General features: G+C 36.3%; 1 protein-coding gene across 1 annotated transcript in view; it reads left to right on the forward strand.

Annotated features, from left to right (window-relative positions):
• Window positions 1-17,789, forward strand: part of LOC138175820 (transcription initiation factor TFIID subunit 3-like) — a 260,852-nt gene that overhangs the window by 126,334 nt on the left and 116,729 nt on the right. The window lies entirely within an intron of this gene.

Genomic DNA, 17,789 nt, shown 5'->3' on the forward strand with positions numbered 1-17,789 from the left:
TCCTTCCTTCCTTCCTTCCTTCCTTCCTTCCTTCCTTCCTTCCTTCCCTCCTTCTTTCCTCCCTCCCTCCCTCCCTTCCTTCCTTCTCTCCTTCCCTCCTTTTTCCCTTCCTCCCTTCCTTCCTCCCTCTCTTCCTCCCTCCTTTGATTTGTATAGGTCTGTAAGGGGAACATTGTTGCCCCACAGTATTACAGTTTTATTTCATATTTCTCTCTCTAAATTTGTTTAACTTTTTCTTTAAGTATTTTGATGGTATACCATTAAGTTCATATATAAATATTGATATTAATTTATCTATAGTGTTGTTAAATACAGTGTAGTTCCCTTGTTTTTCTCTTTTAATCAAGTCTGTTTTTACCTTTTTTCTTTTTGGGGATTGTAATTACTACCCCTGCTTTTTTTTAGTTCATTTTTACCATAATAGATTTATACCAACCCCTTATTTTAATTCTGTGTGACTCTTTATGGAGTTAGAGGCTCTAGTGAGTCACTGAGTTTATTTAATTAAAAGTTGTGGAGGGGGAGGGGGGAGGGAGAAGCTTAGTTAGACCTTTGCTTTAGTAAGATCCATTTGACTTTTGGATGGATTGTAGTGGAGGAAGATTTGTGGCCGAGAGAGCAAACAAAGCAACCTATTGCAATAGTCCATGTATGAGGTAAGGAAAATCTGCATCAGGGTGGTGGGCATTGTCAGGAGAGAGGGGGATGTATAGGAAAGAGGTTTTAAAGGTAGAAATCACAAGACTTTGAACAAATTGAGTATGGAGGGGTGAAAGTAAGAAGTTGATTAGGAGAATGGTAGTACCCTTGACAGCAATAGGGAGATTAGGAAGGGGAGGATTTGGGGAAAAGGATAATGAGTTGAGTTTTTGAAATATTGAGTTAAAATGTCTATAGGACATCCCCATTCAAGATATTTAAAGGGTATTTGGAGATGTGAGACTGGAAGTTAGAATAAAAGTTAGGACTGTACAGATAAATGAGAATCATCTGAAGAATGTTGATAATTGAATCTATGGGAGCTGATAAAATCACCAAATGACATAGATTAGAGTAAAGAGAAGGCCAGCCCAGGTCAGAGCCTTAGAGATCATTCTTTCAATTAGGAGGTGAAGCCAGAAGCCAGATTGAAAGGGATTGAGAAATGAGTGGGAGCTGAAAAAGTAGAGGTCACAAATGGTGACAACTTTTTATTTCTATGAATTTTATTTTGAAAGGTGTAATGATACAGGATGGTAGTTTAAAGGATTGGTATGGTTTAATGAAAGATGTTTTGTTTTGTTTGGGGCATATCTGGGCACATTTATATGAACTAGGCATAAAACCAGTTTTAAGGAGAGATTGAAAATTAGGAAGAGGGAAATAGTAATAAAAGGTTCAGACTCCCAAACAAGATGGCAAGGGCAGAAGTAGAGGGGTAGATGATATCTAAGTGAAGGGCCATTTCTTTCTGTGAAACTAGAGCAAAGAAAGAATGAATAGGGTGATGTGAAGGGAGGAATTGAGGAGAAGAAACTTGAAATGGATAGCCTCTATATTTTAAGTGAAATATAATGTAATATCCTCTGCACAGAGATAGTAATGTAGGGATCTTGTAGATGACTGGGGAAAAGAAGAGAAGGTTTGGAATAGTAATTACGGGAAATGTAATGCAAAGATCCTGATGGTAGAAGAATAGGGAAGGACCTTTGATTTCTTAGAGAGGAACTTCCTCCACTAATGGAGGTCAGCACCTTTTCTGCAACTTACTGTTTTAGAAGCTTGCCTCTAGTGCTCCCAGTTTAAGGAAGTGACTTGCCTAGGGTCATCAAGCCAGTAGATGTGAGAAAGGAGATTCAAATCCATGTCTTCCTGGTTCTAATGCTAGATCTCTATCCACTATACAATGCTGCACTTTAGTATGAAGGTTAATATAAAACTTAAAGACCATATCACACATTAACTATGAGTTCTTCATTGTTCATATCATTTTACATTTTTCTTATATGTTTATCAACTATTTTACATTAACATTAATTACATCAAATATTTATTAGTTTTACCAAATATCAAGCATTTATTAAGTCCCTACTATGTGCCAAACACTGTGATGGATCTTTTTTATACAAGTGCAAAGAATGAAACCATCTCTACTCCCAATATTTGAGTATTATAAGAATTTTTGCATTGTATTTCTATCTTACTAGGTCATAAATAGATAATGTACAGGTTTAGATCTTTTCCTACTATGCTCTCTATACATGGTTAGGGCTTAATAAATGTTTGTTAAAGAGAATTATTTTTAATCAGTCATGACATATTTGATGGCTGGCTAGGTACATGAAATTTTCTATGTACTTTGATGGATACAAGCAGACTATATATGGCATGTCTGTAAGGTGTGAGGACATTTTCCCTGTCCTGAAGGCATTTACAGTCTAGCTACACAAGTAACACATCTATAAAGAAACAAGAGAATAATTTAGCCTCTAGAAAAGTGTGAATGTAGAATAATCAAGTGCAATAGGAGTTAGTGATAGAAAAAAATAAGGCTTTCTTCCATGATTTTTCTTTCCTTTTTTTCTTTTTAGATAGTTTACACAAAACAAGGAAGTAAGGAGAAATTATATGGGTGAATTGCTCTAGGGTTTCTGATGATGACTGAGTAAACTTTGAAAATTTGATCATATTTTACATGTTCAATTCAGAATTTCAAAAGATATCTAGGAAATGTAAGTGGAAAAATGGTAGGACAGATATATATATGTAAGAGGGAGGAATAAACAGATGACCTACCAGGATTCCCACACTTGACTGAGTAGAAAACCAGTTTCCACAAAATGTGTAGGAAAGACCTTCAAGAAGGCCTATAGCATTTACTGAGAATCTATCAGATTACATTGATAAGAATTAGAGAATGACAGGGTATGCGCAAGTTGTGATCAGCACCAATGGAAGGAACACTCAAATTGATGAGCTCTCAGATTTACTGAGGTATGTATTTCAGCATACAGAAACATTAAACTACAAACTTCAAATTGACCTTCAAAAAGAGTATAGACAACCTTTTCTAAAGGTATGTAGTTTAATTTTCTTGTGTAGAGTTTTTAATTTCTTATAGACTTTAATTGCTAAATTTCAGTAGGTAATGCATCTACACATGAGAATGAAAAAGGAAGGGAAGGATTTTTCATGGATTTGGTTAGTCAGCAAGCTAATAAAAGTTTAAGTTGAGGGGTGGCTAGGTGGCGCAGTGAATAGAGTGCCAGCTCTGGAGTCAGGAGGACCTGAGTTCAAATGTGACCTCAGACACTTAACACAAAAAGTAGCCGCGTGACCTTGGACAAGTCACTTAACCCCAATTGCCCTCCAAAAAAGCAAAAAAAAAAAGGTTTATTAAGCACCTGCTATTTGTTAGGAACTGAGCTAAGGGGTGGGGATATAAAAATAGGTAGAAGAGTAGCTCACAGACTAAAGTATTCATATCGGAAGTGCTTTCTTAAAAGTGGAGTGAGTAGGACTTTTTAAACCGCATTCTTTTTGGAAGAATAGTCAAGACTTTGAAAAGCAAAGTATGATAAACAGGCCATAGTTAAAAGTAATGCATCATCTTCAGGTTTTTTTTTTCTTTATCCATATTCCTCCTTCCTTAAGTCCTGAAATGCTTAAATGTGTTCATATTTTTCTGGTGAGGACTAATTACTGATGTTAGACAATATAAGAACTGACTCATATTTAACTGAGGAACAAATCATTCCTCCCAAAAAACCTGGATAGGAAAATTTCTTCTTTGTTTTCTCTAAAGAATGTAACTTTTCTGATGAACTGGTCAAGCTGACATTCCCTCTGCTATTGAGAATGGTGTCACAACCAGTCAGTATTCCATGAGGTTAAAGAAACCTTCAAAATGCCAGTATATTTTGCTTCATTCAACAGTCACCCAAGTTAAAAGAATGCCATGTATACTCATATAAATATACAAAACAGAATCAGAAACAGAAACATTATTACCAGAATAAGGAGAACTTTCTTTTAAGTATACTTTACAGCTAAATCTACCTCCTGAAGTAATCCTAAAATTATGGAGGGTTTTGAGTATTAATTATACTCTTAGTACTAAAAGATAAGAAGAGGAGGAAAGGAATAAGTATTTAAAATGTCTTGCACACCTTATGTTGGGCACTGTGCTAATCACTTTGCATTTGATCCTCACAACAACTCTGCAAATTAGTGCTATTATCCTCATTTTCCATTTAAAGAAACTGAAGCAAACAGAGGTTAAGTGACTTGCCCAGGCTCAACTAGCTAGTAAATGCTTAGAACTCATTTCATTATGGGCTTATGCTCCAGTTAATTACTACATAAACTGGTTTAGAAGGAGACCGGTGTTTTACTTAGAAGGAAGATAGTTTGAACTTGAAAGTTAAGTTTTGCTGAATGGCATGAAATTGTTACTTTGAACAAATAAGACAATGCATTTGTCTCTTGGAGATATCTTTTGCTTTTTTGTGGGGTGATACAAACTTGTGCTTTATAACAAAGGTAATTACAATGACAAACATTTGATTCTAAAGACTAGGTGAGAACCTGTACCTCTCTTTTTTTGAGGAAATGGGCTGTGGTTATTCTGTCTGATTCAGTTGATTTGTTGGTTAGTTTTTGCTGAACTGCTTTCTTTTTATTCTTTGTTACAAGGGATAGTTCTATGGGGAATAGAGGAAGAGAAATATATTCAGAAATCAAAGTGATGTAAAAACAAACAAAATAAGTATACTTTTAAAAGTAAAACATGAATTTCATTTAAAAACTAAGATTTTGCATTTTTGCACAGTAGCCTTTCATATTATGTAAAGTATCAGTAAAGTGGAATATACAAATTATTGGATAAAATAAATTCCATGATATAAGTATAGAAAGACTCCATCACTTCATCCTTACATTATGATTTTTTTTTTTTTCCAAAGCAGCAGTCCTCTTGAACCCACCCAAGGAATGGAAATACCCAGTGTAGAGTCAAATGTTGTATTACCAGTTGTAATAGAGCCTTACATTTGGAAGGAGTACATATCATACTGTTTTCTCTACCAGAAAGTAACTTTTCTGATACTGATAGCATCTTCAAGGAGAATATGCTAGGTTTCCTCTCAGGGAAAAAAAGAGTATTATACTATTAATAAAGATGAAGTGATATTTAAAAAAAAAACCAACTTCTTCAGCATTCTTACTCCCCTAAATCAATGCTATCTTTTAGGAGTCTTCAAAGATCATGATTCTTAGTGTTATAATCCTCAACAGTACAAAGAAAAAGAGATTACATATAAATAACTATACATTGCAAAAATACTCTTATCTCCAATTGTGGCATTTGGGCCAATATCTACAATAAAGACAACATTCAATCAATGGATATTATGCTACTTCAATGCTTTAAAAATAAAAAAAAATCATTCTTTGATTTTTGTGGCATTAATGCAACTACTAGGGACAACTAGGTGGTGAAGTGAATGGAACACCTGCCCTGGAATCAGGAGGACCTGAGTTCAAATGAGACCTCAGACACTTAACACAAAAAACTAGCTGTGTAACCTTGACCAAGTCACTTAACCCCAATTGCCCTACCTTCCCCCCTCCAAAAAGCAAAAAAAAAAAAGTACAACTACTAAACATTTACTTAATGCCAACAGTTTATTAGATGATATATTAATTTGAAGAGAAGTTGTATTTTCAGTCTTACTGCATCTATAGTAAAAATAAGACCAAAATAAAAAGACAATAAATTGATATTCTAGAAAGGTTAGATGACATCTAATATGTAGTGGTAGACAGTTTAAGTTATTATTTCACAGAATTATGGGAAATAAAATCTAAGAGTGGCAATATTTTTATGAGGACAATGCAGAATCCTACTTAATTAAAATTAATTAATTCAGCGTATTTTTATTGAACACTTATTTACCTAATAGTTCCTGCCCTTGAACTTGTACAATATTTGGGGAAACAAGAACTACATTAATGAAAAGTTAAATACATGTTATATATAACACTATATATTATATATTATCATATATGTTTTATATTATATATATATATATAAAACACATTTTGAAAATGTGAATTTATTCCAACACAATTGATGTATTAGGGAACAATTTGAGCATAATGCAAATTCTCATTTATTTATGCAAAATTTCATCATGCAGAAAACTATACTACTTCATAATAACTCTCAGGCTGCAACCCTTCCTATGCTCACTTCCAGAAGCACACTTCAGCTCTTTCTCAAAGTAAAATGCCATATTTACTGTAAATCTTCTGGTACAGTAAGAGTTATATATGGAAGAGGATTGAAACCACCACCTTCTGCCCCCCTCAGAGCTCTACTTGTTGAGGCCAGGACCTTGGGAACTGTGGCAAAGGCTGGGCAGCAGCCCAAGACTGCGAACATTGATATCATTTATTATAGTATTTATGTATCTCTTAACTATTTGACATAAAATTTGTGCTACTATTTTTATTATATTCTTGTCTTTTTTCATGTGTCACTAATTAAGTTTTTAAGTGTTACACCCCAATCCTATTTTCTCCATTTGAATACACAATTTTGCATAGCATGGTGATTTTTAGGAATGTATGTGTGATGTTATAGCAGAACTGATTGCATTTGTATAAACCATTTGATTAAGTGCTAATATAGTGATATAGACAATAAATGCTGCTAGAATTAAAAAAAGAAAAAGGAGTACTTAGGCCAGCAAAGGCTTGTAGAACAGAGAGAACACTTTAGGCTTATGGAAACAGTGAATAGAATACCCTGTAGTTTCAGACTGTGGAGTTAATGAGATTAGGTTATAAATGACTTGGAAGAGGCCAGACTTAAGTTGAGCCTTTAGGACTTGTCAGGACATATATAGGGAGAGAGGAGTGACCTGGATGAATTGATGTTGGAGAAGAAGATGGTGCATTCTCCTCCAGTATACCTTTCTGGCTTTATCTCATGCAATTTTCCAGTATCTCTTGCATTTCTCTTCTTTTGACCATTCATACCACAGTAATATTAGCCCAAGCTGTCACCACCTCTCTCTTGGACTCCTGAAATAGCCTTCTGATTGGCCTTCTTCAGCTTCTTACCTTCTCCAGACCATCTTGCCCAAAGTTGCCAAATTAATATTTCTAAGTCATAAAGAAGATTTATTTGCTTCCTGTTAGGATAAAATACAAACCTTTCTGTTTGGCATTTAGTCTAGCTCTAGTTTCTCTTTCAGTTTGATTTCCCATGGTTCCTTTACAGACCAGTGAAACTAGTCTACTTGCTGTACCCCATAAACAATATTCCATCTCCTTCCCCAGTGTCTTTGCATTTTCTGACTGGAATACTTTTTCTCCTCATCTCTCCTTCTTGTAAGGCCTAGTTCAGGTTAAGGTTCAGCTGACATACCATCTCCTTTTAATACAGGGCTTCTTAAACTTTTTTCCACTTGTGACCCCTTTTCATGTTTCAGCAGTGTTTGTTGGCATTGCATAGTCCAAGAACATGCATAGTTCAGAGTGTGCATGCTTTCTGTTCAGAACTAAGGCTGCATTGAAATTGCCCAATGCAACATGGGCAAGTGCAACTAGAAACACCTTGGATTAGTTACACATTTGATTTTTTAAATTAATTTTTGGTCGTTGAGCATTTAGAAACCTTTTACTGTTGCCAAATTTTTTGCTACTGAATGGGGTTATAACCCACAGTTTAGGAAGTGCTGCATGGACCTCTGCTGGTTTCTTCCAAGTGTTGGCTAACTTCCTTCCCCCAAAATCACTTTATATTTATTTCTCTGTATATATGTTTTGTCCCCCCAGGTGAATATAAACTACTTGAGGGAAGAGACTGTTTTGTGCCTTTAATTTTATCCCCAGTGCTGCTATATAATTGGTGCTTAATAAATGCTAGTTGACTAACTGATTGACTCTTATTGATTTTATTTACAGCAATGTCATTGTGAATATTTTTTTTGCTGTACTTCACTTTGAGTTATTTCATCTTTCCATGTTTCTCTGAATTCTTCATATTAATTATGCCATAAATCTTAATAATACTTCTATGAAATATCCACTTAGTAAATTTATTACTATATAGTCATAAGTCTATAGATTAAATAGGGAAGTATCATAATTTTTCTTATGTAGGTTGAGCTTATCCATGAACACTGAATTTCTATTCATAAATCTTCCTTTATTTCTGAGAAAATTGTTTTATAGTCATATTTATGTAAATCCTTTGTATGTTTTGCTAGGTTAACTCCCAGATTATGGGTTTTTTTGTGTCAAGCAACATGGGGACAATGGGAATCCTTGCTTCATTGTTGACCTTGCTTGGAGAGTTTCCATTATTTCTTTATTACACATAATGCTATTGTAGCTTATGATTGCTTCCCGAACACTTTATTCTTCCTGGGTTTTCATTCTCTGTCTTTTACTTTTTCGTTCACTCTTTTCCACTTTTCCTTTTCTCTCTGACCACTTTTCTGTTTCTTTTGCTGGTTCTTCATCCATATTACATCTGATAACTATGGGTATTGCCAACCCTCTGTCCTGGGCCCTCTTCTCTTTTTGTTCTGTACTTTCTCATCAAGAAATGTTCAAATTACCCAACAGTTGGACTGATTTCACATGCCAGCAAGGTTATGCTTAAGATTCTGCAAACTAGACTTCAGCAGTATGTGAAAAAATAATTATGAGAAGAGCGGACTGGTTTTCAAAGAGGCAGAGGAACTAGAGACCAAATTGCTAGCATTCACTGTACTATGGAGAAAGCAAGGGAGTTCCAGAAAAACATTTATTTCTGTTTCTTTGACTATACTAAAGCCTTTGACTATGTGGATCACAACAAAATGTTATCCTCAAAGAGATGGGAGTACCAGATCACCTAACTTACCTCTGATGAACCTATATATGGGACAGGAAGCAACAGTTAGAACTGAATATGGAACAACTGATTGGTTTAAGATGGAAAAAGGAGCATGACAAGCCTGTATATTGTCAGTATATTTATTTAATTTGTATTCAGAGTACATCATGTGAAATGTTAGTCTGAATAAATCAAAAACTGGAATTAAGGTTGCCCAGGAGAAACATCAACAATCTCAGATTTGTAGATACTCTGATGGAAGAGAAATTAAGAACTCTTTTGATGGGGATGAAAGAGGAGAGTGTAAAAAGTTAACTTAAAGCTTAACATAAAAAAAAAAAATACAACCAAGATTTTGGCAACTGGTTCCATCACTTCCTGGCAAATAGAGGGAGAAGAAATGGAAGCAGTGTCAGATTTTACATTTTTGGTCTCAAAGATCACTGCAGATGTTGTGAGTGCAGCTATGAAATTAAAAGATGCTTGCTCCTTGAAAGGAAGGCTATAGTAAATCTGGACAGCATACTAAAAAGCAGAGGTATCATCACCTTGCTGACAGAAGTCCATATAGTCCAAACTATAGTTTTTCCTGTAGCAATATATGGCTGAGAGTTTATAAGGAAAACTGAGTGCTGCAGAATTGATGCTTTCAAATTGTAGTGCTGGGGAACACTTTTGAGAGTCCTTTGGACAGCAAGGAGATCAAATCAGTCAGTACTTAAAGAAATTAATTCAGGCTGTTCACTCTAAAGTCAAATATGGAAGCAAAAGCTTAAACACCGTGACCATATGATGAGAAGACAGGACTCATTGGAAAAGACCCTGATGTTGGGAAAGATTGATAGCAAAAGGAAAAGGGGAAAGCAAAGGGTGAAGTAGTGTCATGGAGATAGGGAACATGAACTTGGACAGACTCTAAGAGATAGTGGAGGATAGAAGGACCTTCTATGCTATGGTCCATGGTGGTCACGAAGAATCAGACATTACTGAACAGCAACTTTCTTATTTGATCTAATCAATTTTCTAATATTCAGCATACCCAAAATAGGATTCATTTTCTCTTCCCCTTCCCCTGCCAACCCTTTTCCCCTTTCCAAATTTCTCTATTTTTTCCTAGTGTGCTACAGTCCTCTCAGTCACCTAGACTCACAACCTCAGTTTCATCTTTGTTCACTCTCTCTTGCTCCACGTGTCCATTCCATTGCCAAATCTGCCCTTTCTTCCTTTTCAACCCTTCTTATGTATATCCTCTCTCTTGATTTTACCATAACAAAATCAGTGGCTAATATTTCGGCAGTCTTTCAGTGTCGAGGATGGAAAGAAGTTTAGTCAGCTACTGTATCTCCACAGTGGTTGTTCTTTCTGCTTTGTCTTTCTCCATTCCAATACATTCTTCATTAAGCAGCCAAAGTAATTTTTCTAAATCCCATGTCCAACCATGTCACCCCTTTGTTCAGTGAATTCCAGTGGCCCGCAATTATTTCTAAGGTCAAATATAAGCTCCTCCATTTAGTGTGTAAAGTTCTTCATATCCAGGTCCATATACCTTTTCAGTGTTACACCTTATTCTTTTCCAGGTACTTTATAGTCTAGCAACAAATGGTAGGCTACTTGTTGTTTCTTGAACACGACACTACATGTTTTCTGTCCATACCTTTGAACTGTCTTCTTTGCTTATTGTTTTCATCTTAGTTTTTCCTTTGCTTCTTTCGAGGCTGAGCTCAAAATGCATCTTCTTCAGGAGGCATTTGCTGAAGTCCCCAATACCTAATGTGTTTTTCTTTCAGATTACCTTCCATCTACAGTGTATATATTTGCCCCTATTAGAATGTAAACTCTTGGCAGGCAGAGACTATTTTTGCTTTTCTTTGTATTCCAGGCACAGTACCTGGCAGATCATAATTGCATAATAAATGATGGTTTAGGTACCTCGAGGCAGAGATGAAGTGACTTGTCCAGGGCCACATAGCTGGTAAATGTTTGAGGACACATTTGAATTTAGATCTTCCTAACTCCAGGCCCAAGGCTCTATCCACTGTTCTGTTTAGCTGCCTGTCTTTACATCTTTAATTTATTTCTTTTGTCTTATTGTTATTATTTTTAGAATTATATCAAATAATAGTGGGGAGAGTGGTCATCCTTTACTTGCTTTGGTCCCTTTGCTCTTTCCTTCATCATTATTTTATTCTCATATTTTTTGATGACATTGAGATAGGGAAGGTGCTGGTACAAGTCCCTGTCCTATTTTTAATATGTATTTAATGTTCAGTGACTTGTATTTGTTATTCATCTGCTTTTTGTAATTGAAAAAAAGTAGTCAGACACAAGTTTATCCTCTGTATATTCACTCTTCATCCTCATTACAGCTCCAGTAGCAGATAGGATAGGCCAGGGTGACATGCATATTATCCTATTCCCACATGATTTTGATCTCTTGCCAAGGCTCTGAATTTGGAAAGCTTTTTCATTCCATATTTCTTGGACATTATGGATATTTGGTCTGGCAATAACTACTAAAATATGCATCTTTAATTTTTGTGGATTGATGCTATATATTTATATTTATTGTGTGTAGCAGTTTGGACTGTGATAAAGGTCCAGTTCCAGTATAGTTTATTGGTTGAATTTTCCAGGATATTTTGAGGTCTGTATTTAAAATATCACCTGTCAGTTTATGGAAGATAGTGAGCCTCTAGTTTTAGCCACCAGGTTGTGTTTTGCTAGGTGTTCAGTAGGTAATCTTTATAGTAAATAGTGATATGTTGCACAGTTTTAACTTCTCTTTACATAATTTGTATCTTCATTACATAATCTGTATCTTCACTAAATCCAGACTCTGTAAATATAACCCTTCTGAAATTTCTGGTGGCAATTAATAACCTGATCCCAGAATTGCAAACACATCTGCATCCCTCAGCTATTTGTATAGTGCTTCTTGGTTGACATTGGTGGCTGAGTTCAAGCAGATTTCAGTCACAGAGGACTTTCTGATCTGGTTCTTAAATTTAGCCATTTCATGGTCTGCATCTGGTGGTGAGACTACCTTTGGTTACCTTTACAAATCCAATGGAATATGGCTGTTATGAACATTTACTTTAGTTCAGTGAAGTGGCATCTCTTTGTTTCATAAATTTTTCATCTGTTTTATCATTTTCTCTAAGAACATCTATGAGTCATCTAATTTTTTTGCTAGAAATTATAAATATTACTATTTAAGTTATTAATTATTGTTACAGAGGAAATTGAATTCAGCCCATACTGTAGATTGTTGAGTCAATCATGAAAACAGGATGAAATCCCAATTAAACATTTATATACTGTCTAAGTGTTGATTTTTGAGAAACTGAAAATCAGACTTACTTTTTGTAATTTGGAGAAAAGAGAGAATTTAGGAGATTAGGATGAGCAGCATTGTCGAAGTCAGTAGAGAGGTCTAAGCAGATCAAGAATGAGAAAAGACATTCAACAATTGATAAATGGTCAAAGGATATGAAGAGGCAGTTTTCAGAGGAAGAAATTAAAGCTATCTATAGGCATATGAAAAAATGCTCTAAATCACTATTGATTAGAGAAATGCAAATCAAAACAACTCTGAGGTACCACATCTCACCTGTCAGATTGGCTAAGGTGACAAAACAGGAAAATGACAAATGCTGGGAGAGGATGTAGAAAAATTGGAGCACTAATGCATTGCTGGTGGGTTGTAAACTGATCTGACCATTCTGGAAAGCAATTTGGGAACTATAGCCAAAGGGCTATAAAAAAGGGCATGCTCTTTGACCCAGCAATACCACTTGTAGGACTATTTCACAGGGAGATCATGCAAGTGGAAGAAGACTCATTGTACAAAAATATTTATGCAGCTCTTTCTGTGGTGGCAAAGAATTGGAAATCAAGGGGATGTGCTTCAGTTGGGGAATGACTAAACAAGTTGTGGTATATGAATGTGATGGAATACTATTGTGCTATAAGAAATGAGGAGCAGGGGCAGCTAGGTGGCGCAGTGAATAGAGCACTGGCTCTGGAGTCAGAAGGACCTGAGTTCAAATGTGGCCTCAGACACTTGACACAAAAAACTAGCCGTGTGACCTTGGGCAAGTCTCTTAACCCCAATTGCCCTCTTAAAAAAAAAAGGCAAAAAAAGAAATGAGGAGCAGACAGACTTAATAATAACCTGGAGAGACTTATATAACTTTTGCTGAGTGAGGAGAGCAGAACCAGGGGAACTTTGTACACAATTACAGACTCATCGTATCTGTGATGACTAAGTTTGATGGACAGGGCTCCTTTCAGCAATGCAAGGCTAAAAGACAACTCCAGAAGACTCATGATGGAAAGGGATATCCACATCGGAGAAAGAATTATGGATTTCTGAATGCAGATTGAAGCAATCTACTTGCTCTCTCTCTTTTGTGTTTTGTTTTGTTCCTTCTTTCTCATTGTTCACTCCATTGGTTATAATTTACAACTTGACTAATGTTTAATGTGAAAGTATTTGTAGAACCTATATTGGATAGGTATGCCACCATGGTGGGGAGGGGGAAGGAGAGGGAGGGAAAGAAAATTTGGAACTCAAGGGATTGTGAAACTGAATGTTGGAAACTAAAAGTAAATAAATAAATAATTTAAAAAAAAGAATGGTAAGTAAGAAACACTTCTGTCACTTTTTTTCATAATTCCAAATTGTTTTCTCAAGCAGTTGGATTAGTTCACAGCTCCACTTAGTGTCTATATTTTTTATGTTTATAAATTTATCTGATATCTTTTGGGGTTTTTTATATCATCAGTTTTTTTCCCAGTCTCCTTCCTCACTTAACCCCTAACTGTAGGTTACCTCAGGGTTCTGATCTGGGCCCTCTTTTTTCCCTCTATAGTACTTCACTTAGTGATCTCATAACTCCTGTGGATTTCATTTCCATCTCTGTGCTAATAATTCTCTAATCTACTTATCCAGATTCATATTCTCTGCTGACTTCCAGGCTAGCATCTCCAACTGCTTTTTCAGACATCTCAGTTTGAAGGTCCAGAAGACTTCTTAACTCAGATGTCCAAAACTAAACTCTTATCTTTGCTCTTAAACCCTCTTCACCTCCCACTTCTCGTATTTACTGTGGAAGAAAACACCCTACTTCCATCCCTCAGACTTAAAACTTAGGAATCGTCCTGTGCTCCAGGCTATCTCTTAAACACTCCCCCGCTCCCATATTCAACCTGTTGTTAAGTCCTGTCAGTTTCACCTTTGTGACATCTCTCTAAAATTCCTCTTTCTCTCCTCTGACACTATTAACACTGGTGCAGTCCCTCATCATCACATGTCTGGATTATTGCAATAGCCTGCTGGTGAGTCTGCCTACCTGCCTCAAGTCTCTCTCCATGCCAGATTCTACCTCCATTCAGCCACTCAAGTGATTTTCCTAAAGCTCACTTCCTGTCATTTCACACTCCCTCCCCGCATCTTCCAAACTCCAGTGACTTCTATTACCTCCAGGATCAAATGCAATAGGTTCTGTTTGATATTCAAAGCCCTTTGTAATCTAGACCTCTACTTCCTTTCTAATCTTTTTACACCTTACTTCCCACTACCACCTACTTTTTGAGCCAGTGACTTTCTATCTCTCAGCTCTTGGCATTTTCTCTGGCTGTCCCCCATGCCTGGAATGCTCTTCCTTCTCTGCTTTCCACCTATTGACCTCCCTGGCTTTCTTTAAGTACCAATTAAAATTCAGCCTTCTTCTACAGGAAGCCTTCTCCAAGCCTCCTAAATTCTAATGCCTTGCCTCCCTTAGTGATCTCCTACTCCGTAGTAACTTGTTTTGTATATATTTGTTTGCAGGTTGTCTCGCTCATCAGGTTGTAAAGCTTATTGAAGGCTGGGACTTTCTTTTGCTTCTTTTTGTAGCCCCAGAGTTTAGCACAGTGCCTGGCACATAGTAGGCACTTAAGAAATTTTATTGATAGATTGTTTGATATATTGTATCTCTGGATCTCCTACTTTTGCAGAGGCATAAAGTTGGGGAAAGTGGGTGTCTTCTCTTCTTTGGAGTCCTGCTTCTTCTTTGTAATTTTCCAAGATATACTTTTGATTGTTTTGTTGTTCATTCCATTTACATTGTTGTAGTCATTATTTATATTATTTTCTTGGCTCTGCTTACTTCACTCTGCATCAGAGTGCTTAAATCTTCCTGTGCTTCTCTGTATTCATTATATTTGTTGTTTCTTATAGCCCAGTCATATTCTGTTAAATTCTTGAGTCAGTTTAGCAAGGATGGGGAACCTGTGGCCTCAAGGCCACATATGGCCCTTTAGTTCCTTAAGTGTGACCCTTTGACTGAATCCAAATGGACCTAGAGGACCTCATGTGGCCTTGAAGGCCCCAGGTTCCCCACCCCCTGGTTTAGCCATTTCCCCAATCAGCAGGTACCTACTTTTATTTCAGTTCTTTGCTTTCACAAAAAGTTTAGCTGTAAATATTTTGGTATGCATTAGTGCATATGATATTTTATTTTAATTAGGAAATAATTTAGAAATAACTTTTAACGAATAGAAATATTACTAAATGTGAAAAATGAAAACATTCTCTTTGACAATTTGATTTACTGTCTGAAATGTATAACTTGATATATACAAGTAATAACATATTCAGCAATGGAATCTTACCCATTACTTAAAATGTATTGAATGCCAAGAACTTAGAACAGACACTGTCCCTGTTTTGTGATCTTACCGATTATAATAGGCACATTGAATGGAATGGCATTAAAATAATATAAAAATACAGGGAGCAAAGCATCAGAAAAAAAATTGTTGAAAATTGATGCTGTCTTTCCTTTTCCTGATTTTCTCTTCTAAGTTAGAATGAATTTTTTTTTTACTATTATTTGGCCAAGGAAATATTTTAAATGTAAGGTCCAACATTATCATAATTTTTGAATCATAGTTTACTTGTGGGTATAGTCTGTTGTGTTTTAGAAATTAAAATGGAGAAAAATCACCTCATAGTACTATTAAATTTAATTGTGTTAATAATTGTACTGCAGCACATAACTTTTGGTTAAGACAACTAGGCAAGATAATTTCCATTTCTTTCTATATATTAATTCTAAAGGTCATATTTTTGTTATAATAGATAGCACTTAAAAATATGGAATATGGTTCCAGCTGTTATGCTATAGACAGGAAAACTAAAAGTGCATAATGACAAGAAATGGGATGAAGAGGGATAGGAAAGCAGAGAGTGACATTCCCATTGACCACTGATACAGACAGACAGACACACACACACACACACACACACACATGTGCACACACGCACACTCCACTCTCTAAATGTGACTATCAGACTGATTCCATAAGCCATATTTGGAGGGAAAAATGAATGTATATACATGTGTCATTGTTTTATCTTTACAACATCTCTTAAATATACCCCTTATCTCTTCTGCTAAGTGACAGTAGTATCACGGTACAAGTAGGCCTCATCACCTCACACCTGTATTATTGCAGTAAACTGGTTGGTGAGTCTGCCTTCATCAAGTCTCTCCCCTCTGCAGTCCATCCTGTATTCAGCTTCTAAAGTGATTTTCCTAAATCACAGGTCCATCCATGTCTCCCTTCTACACAATAAACTTAAGTGGCTCCTTGTTGCCCCCAGGATCAAATACAAAATACTCTGGCTTTCAAAGCCCTTAATAACTTATTTATTTCCCTCTCTTCCCCTCCCCTCCAGTCTTTTTAACACCCTGCCATGTACTCTTCAATCCAGTGACACTAGCCTTCTGGCTGGTCCATGAATACGGTACTCTCTCTGCCCCAGGCCTTTTCTGTGACTGTCCCTTGTGCCTGGAATATTCTCCTTCCTGATCTCTGCCTTCTGGCTTCCCTAGCTCCCTTTAAGTGCCATCTTCTACAGGACACTTTCCTCAGATCTCTGACTTCCAGGGTCTTCCTGTTCATCCGGTGCATAGCTCGTTTGTACGCGCTGGCTTGCATGTTGTCTTCGCCATTCGGTTGTGACCTCCTTGGGGTCACAGACTGTCTGCTGCTTCTCTTTCTATCTCTGGACCTTACCGCAGGGCTCGGCGCAGAGTAGGCACTTAAGGAATGTTTATTGACTAACCATGTACATAAAAGAGTGAGTTTGGTGCAGTCACTTTCATCGAATTAATTATTTTACTAGGCTATAATTCTATACTACATTGTACCCAGGTTTTCTTGGGTCTATCCTGCTCAAAAATTGAACTAAGATTACAACATAGGTTAGTTTTTTTTCTTTACCTCAAATAAAATGTAATTAGATATGTGTATCTGTTGTACAGACATATGTAGTGGGAGACTTAGGTTCAGATAACATAATACAATTTTGAAGTTTTGATCAGTTTTTTTTTTTAACCTGGGCCAAGATTTTATCCTAAAGCAGCACCACATTTTTGTTCCTGCTTTTTTAGGGGGGAGGGATAGGGTCCACATTGCTTTCCTTATTTCTCCCTTCTTTATATACCTCTTGGGCAAATCATTTACCTTTCTGGACCTTAATTTCCTCATTTGGAATATGAAGGGATTAAAATAAGATTATTTTCTGTAAACCTCCCTTCTAAATTTATGATGTGTTAACCACCTCCTTTTTATTTGTTAATCTGTATGCAGGTTAAATCCCCCAAATAGAATATAACTACTTGAGGACAGGAGTTATGCCAAAATTCAGGTGGTCGAATAGTAATTTTGTGTTGTTGTTTGCCTGTTTCCTGTGTCTATTACCGTGTTTCCCCGATAATAAGACACTGTCTTATTATTAATTTTTTTTTTGGAAAGAAAAACACCAGAGGGCTTATTTTCAGGGGAGGGCTTATGTTGTCCTGCCTCAGCTCTCCTCCGCTCTGATTGGATGCAGCTCGGAGCGCGGCGTGTGTTTCACGGGGGG

The sequence above is a fragment of the Petaurus breviceps genome, unplaced genomic scaffold (genome assembly GCF_028583685.1).
Source record: "Petaurus breviceps papuanus isolate PSGF00001 unplaced genomic scaffold, PetGlider_PUasm1.0 79, whole genome shotgun sequence".
Taxonomy (NCBI): Eukaryota; Metazoa; Chordata; class Mammalia; order Diprotodontia; family Petauridae; genus Petaurus; species Petaurus breviceps.